The following is a 6,570-nucleotide window of genomic DNA, read 5'->3' on the forward strand; positions in this document are numbered from 1 at the left end:
ACACCATGTACAGTATTTTAATATAACGTAGTTTAATCCAAAGGAAAATTGTGATTTATTTATGTACAGTAGGAGGAGAATAAAAACCTTTGCCATAAGCTAGAATTTTAGGTATATACATTTAAATATGTCATCTGTTCTATTTATCCTTTCATTCCATAGTGTTCTTTCTATAGTTCCTGAAACATAAATCTAAATTATATCTTTTTCTTTCTTTCTTTCTTTCTTTCTTTCTTTCTTTCTTTCTTTCTTTCTTTCTTTCTTTCTTTCTTTCTTTCTTTCTTTCTTTCTTTCCCCCATCCCACCCCACCCCATGCCACTCCACCTCTCCAACAGACTCAAAGGGCAATAGAGGTTTTACAGGACAAACACCAGGAAGCATATTGCATGCTCTTAGGCAACATTTTGAGATATGTAACAAAGATAAAAACTGTGATATAATAAACATAATCTCTGTAGATAATATACATATACAGTATATGAAGATAATATGTATGTGTATGTAGTGCAGGAGTTCCATGAGTTAAATGAAAAGGGAAAGACTAAGATGTGGCAAGAATATTTAGTCTATTTCAATGTGTTTAAATCTTCAATACCAGATTAAATTGTATTTTAAGATACTGAAAGCTTTGGCTGATGATCTTTCTGCACCCTTATGAATTATGTTTGAGAAATCCCAATGAGTTGGCATGATGACTGGAGGAGACCTATCTTCAAAAAGAGGTGAAAAAGGAAAATCACATGACATTTTAGAATGCATACTGTGAACATCAAGAGATTTATCTTTAAACACTTTGAAAAGATTACCAGAAACCTTACTTGCCTTACCTAATGTTTCTTCTTCCTTAGTAAACTGTAGGAATTTTGTAAAGCTATTATATCTTTATTTCATTACAAAGCAGATAACAGAGTACGTCATTCTGACTAGCAGGTTACTAATGCATGGAGATTAATTGGCTGCATGGCTGACTTGAAAATTGTCCTCAGAGAGTGATACTCTCATCCATTGTGAATGTAATATTGGGTACGATCATACAATATTTAATTGTGAATTAATGTTTTTGTTACTGATTAAGATGAACAATGCTTATGAAAAGTGGGATGATTAATACCTAGAACAGTGCTTTTCAACCAGTGTACCATTGGTACATTGGCACCTGGCAGGTGGTATGCAACCATCCTAGAGAAGTGGTAGCAGGGGAGGAGAATGAGCTGAAGTGGTGGTAGCACCGCACAAGCCTGAGCTGCAGGGCTGTCAGGGCTTAGCAGAATTGCCAGGCTCAGCCGTAAGCTCCAGCTGACTGGCGATTTTGCAGGGCTCAGCAGAAGCACCAGGATCAGCTGGAACCCTGCACTGATCCTGGTGCTTCTGCTGAGCCCTCAATCTTGGTGCTTCTGAGAGGAGGTAGGGACACAAAGTATGCCAGCTGCAAACAAACAGGTGAACAGAGTTCATGTCTGATAATTTCCAAAGATGGCTGAGAAATGTAGACATAAAGCAAAGAAGTACAAACCCTCACACACCAGCAGAAAATGGAGTGGCATCACCTGTATTATAGTTTAGTCCTTTCTTTAGAATCCTGTGTTCTGCAATTGATAGTGGGTGGTTGAACAAGTGGACCACTCATTCAGGCTCTGATGTTTCTTCGGTTCTGGAACTGAGTTTAAGGAGTTTGCTTTGCAGTTTGGTTTTTCTTTTTCCAACATTTCTTTGGGAAGTACTCATGATGATGGTGACCAGTCTCTCCATGTTCTCTGATGAGATGGTCTGTTCCAAATGTTCCTTGAAGTTTACTATGATATGGAGATAATTTGTTTAAACTGAAGTGTGCATCTGTGATCATGAGCTGTATCATTTTTCACCCACTTTCTGGACTGTTTCCAAACAACTGTGCAGGTTGGATGTTTGTATCTGATACTGGCAGGTGGGGCATGCTGTTGTAGGTATTCACGCAGGAAGAAAAGTTGTTCCTTGGTGGAAGTGTGCCTGCAGGAAAAAAATTACCATTTGCATACTATCTGAAGCACTTGATGCTTTTAGATCTAGGGCAATACATCTTAAAGATTATATAGTTTGACCAATCACGCTATAGATATTAGTTTTATTAAGCAATTCTTATACTTTGTTTTCAGTGTGCATTTTTCTTTCATATTTCCAAGATAGACGCAGGAAGAGCTCTAATTTTATGATTAATCATTACCATCTTCATCTATACTCATCTTTTGCTCTGTAACTTTATTTCCATAGTTAAACAAAAAATCCTTCCTTTGGGCATGTTGTTTGACTACTAAGTTGTGACTTATGAGTGAACACAATACTCTATAAATTATAAAAATATCTTAGTGGTTCAAAAATTTAAATGTTTGAGATTTAGATGTATAAATGAAAGTCTATGTCCTTTAATCTTAATCAAAATCAAATAAAAATGCACCATTGCTTCTATACATACATGATCTTCAGACAGAGCTGCTAATCATAATTTGTTGCCCAGGACACAGCAGTCTGATTCATATACAGCCTTAGTGGATGCATTGAAATTACAATTCACAAAAAAGATAAATCACATTACACTTTATTAATAGTGTCTTGTGAATTTTCCCTCTACCTGCCATGGAAATACAGAGATATCTGTTTCTTGATATATCCTGATCTAGCAATGAAGAAAAAGGAAATAAAAGTGCATAGCAGTAAATATTTTAATCATAACTTGGCTATGACTAAATTTAGGCAAATTTAAGCCTATAGGAATTCTATAGGCATCTATACAGCTATTCAAGACTGAACATTGACATCTTAGGAATCAGTGAACTAAAGTGGACATGAATGGGTGAATTTAATTCAGATGACCATCAGGTATACTATTGCGGGCAAGAATCCCTAAGAAGAAATGGAGTAGCCTTCATAGTCAATAAAAGAGTAGGAAAAGCAATACTGGGATACAATCCCCAAAATGACAAAATGATTTCATTTCGAATCCAAGGCAAACCATTCAATATCACAGTAGTCCAAGTCTATACCCCAACCACCAGTGCTGAAGAGGATGAAATTGACCGATTCTATGAAGCTCTACAGCACGTTATAGAACTAACACCAAAACATGATGTCCTTATCATCATGGGGGATTGGAATGCTAAAGTAGGAAGCCAAAAGATAAACGGAATAACAGGCAAGTTTGGCCTTGGAGTACAAAATGAAGCATGGCACAGGCTGATAGAATTTTGTCAAGAGAATACTATGGTCATAGCAAACACTCTTTTCCAACAACCCAAGAGACGGCTCTACACATGAACATCACCAGACAGTCAACACAGAAATCAGATTGACTATATGCTCTGTAGCCAAAGATGGAGAAGCTCTATACAGTCAGTAAAAACAAGATCAGGAGCTGACTGTGTCTCAGACCATGAGCTTCTTGTTGCAAAATTTAGGCTTAAACTGAAGAAAGTAGGGGAAAGCACTAGGCCACTCAGGTATGAGCTAAATCATATCCCTGTTGAATATACAGTAGAGGTGACAAATAGATTTAAGGAATTAGATCTAATAGACAGAGTGCCTGAAGAATTATGGACAGAGGTTCACAACACTGTACAAGAGGTAGCAACTAAAACCATCCCAAAGAAAAAGAAATGCAAGAAAGCAAAATGGCTGTCTGAGGAAGCTTTGCCAATAGCTGAGGAAAGGAGGAAAGTGAAAGGCAAGGGAGAAAAAGAAAGATACACCCAATTGAATGCAGAATTCCAGAGAATAGCTAGAAGAGATAAGAATGCCTTCTTAAATGAACAGTGCAAAGAAATAGAATAAAATAATAGAATAGGGAAGACAAGAGATCTCTTCAAGAAAATTGGAGATGAAGGGAATGTTTCATGCAAAAATGGGCATGATAAAGGACCAAAATGGCAGGGACCTAACAGAGACAGAAGAGATTAAGAAGAGGTGGCAAAATTACACAGAAGAACTATACAAGAATGAGCTTAATGTCCCTGATAATCACAATGAGGTGGTGGTCACTGACCTCGAGCCAGACATCCTAGAATGTGAAGTGGGACTTAGGAAAGCTGAGCAACAACAAAGCTAGTGGAGGTGACAGTATTCCAGCTGAGCTATTCAAAATCTTAAAAGACGATGCAGTAAAAGTGCTACACTCAATTTGCCAGCAAATTTGGAAAACTCAACAGTGGCCACAGGATTGGAAAAGATCAATTTATATTCCAATTCCAAAGAAAGGTAGTGCCAAAGAATGTTCAAACTATCACACCAATGCACTCATTTCACATGCTAGTAAAGTTATGTTTAAAATCCTACAAGCTAGGCTCCAGCAGTATGTGGATCGAGAACTACCAGAAGTACAGGTAGGATTTCGAAGAGGCAGAGGAACTAGACATCAAATTGCCAACATACGGTGGATCATGGAGAAAGCTAGGGAGTTCCAGAAAAACATCTACTTCTGCTTCATTGACTATGCTAAAGCATTTGATTGTGTAGATCACAACAAATTGTGGCAAGTTCTTAAAGAGATGGGCGTACCAGACCATCTTATTTGTCTCTTGAGAAACCTATATGCGGGTCAAGAAACAATAGTGAGAACTGGAAACGGAACCACTGATTGGTTCAAAATTGGGAAAGGAGTCTGGCAAGGCTGTATACTGTCGCCCTGCCTATTTAACTTATATGCAGAGCACATCATGAGAAAGGCAGGGCTAGATGAATCAAAAGTTGGAATTAAGATTGCCGGAAGAAATATCAACAACCTAAGATATGCAGATGATACCACTTTAAGTGAAGAAGAACTAAAGAGTCTCTTGTTGCAGGTGAAGGAGGAGAGTGCAAAGGTTTGCTTGAAACTTAACATTAAGAAAACCAAGATCATGGCATCTGGCCCTCTCAATTCCTGGCAAATAGATGGGGAAGAAATGGAGGTAGTGACAGTTTTTATTTTCTTGGGCTCCAAGATCACCACATACAGGGACTGCAGCCAAGAAATTAAAAGACTATTGCTCCTGTGGAGGAAAGCCATGGCAAATCTAGACAGCACACTAAAAAGAAGAGACATCACCCTGTCAACAAAAGTGCATATAGTCAAGGCTATGGGCTTCCCAGTTGCAATGTATGGCAGTGAAAGTTGGACCATAAGAAAGACTGAGCACCAAAGAATTGAAGCCTTTGAACTATGGTGCTGGAGAAGAGTCCCTTGGACTGCAAGGCGATCAAACCGGTCAGTCCTAGAGGAGATCAACCTGACTGCTCTTCAGAAGGCCAGATCCTGAAGTTGAAACTCAAATACTTTGGCCACCTAATGAGAAGGAAGGACTCACTGAAGAAGAGCCTAATGCTGGGAAAGGGTGAGGGCAAGAGAAGAATGGGACGACAGAATGAGGTGGCTGGATGGAGTCACTGAAGCAGTAGGCATGAAATTAAATGGACTCCAAAAGATGGTAGAGGACAGGAAAGCCTGGAGGAATGTTGTCCATGGGGTCGCAATGGGTCAGACACAACTTCGCAACTAACAACAACAAAATATAGCTATTAAATGATATTTTATGTCATTCAATAGAACAATATGCAGTTCAAGGGAGTCAACTGTTTACAACATTTATACACCTCAGTGCAGCATTTATTTCAACAAACAGGATCCCTCTTTGGAAGAAACTAATAGACTTGAACATGGTCCACAGATGTCCCTTTTAATCAAGAGATTATATTCAAATGCATGCCTAACAGTAATGCATAGTTACACATGACTGCATAGTGCCCTGACAGGGAAAATTAGTACCAATAAAGGAATCAGACAAGGATGTATACTGGCTCTCATTTTTTTAAATCTTCATATTAGAGATATCCCAAAGTCCCTTCATTCTACTGATATGCCTATGCCAAAAGTTAAAAATAAACCTGTTAAAATTCTGTTTTATGCAGATGACAGGCTATTCGTGTCATACACCGAAGTAGGTATCAGAACACTGTTACTCAGGTATGTGGTTTATACTGTGGATTCAACTACCTAGATTCAATAAGTCCAAAACTAAGGTAGCTGTTTTTAAGAAGAAGCAGAGTTTGCAAAGAACTGCAGATGGACCAGTGCAAATTCCTCTCATATCCCATGTGCACATTGTGCAGAGGAGCCCACCCTGCATGCTGATTGGTTCTGACTTCCTGCTGGGAAGTGGGGGAAAGCAAGGCACATTCAAGTGGAAAATGTTAAAATATGCTGACATATAAGAAGAACACGTGTAGCTGAACAACAGACACATATGTTCCCTCACATGCAGCCATGGAGAAGTCTGCTCTAGCCTTCAGGGAGAGTGAAATTCCAAAGGGCAGATGCCACAACACAAAATTCTCTTCCCCTGGGTTGCATCAGATGATATTCCTTTGTGGATGGAAGCCACAACATGCCCTCCTTACATTGGATTAGATTGGATCAGATCATAGACCCCAAAAGGTATCATGGACTCAGACTCAGATGAAGCTGCTCCTGCTGAACCAAGTGGAATGTCAGCCTCAGGAGAATACAAAACAAAGAGTCACCTGAGGCAGATTAAACACAGGCACCATGAAAACAGTTGGAGCAG

This window comes from Vipera ursinii (assembly GCF_947247035.1).
Source record: "Vipera ursinii genome assembly, chromosome: 3".
NCBI classification, from domain to species: Eukaryota; Metazoa; Chordata; class Lepidosauria; order Squamata; family Viperidae; genus Vipera; species Vipera ursinii.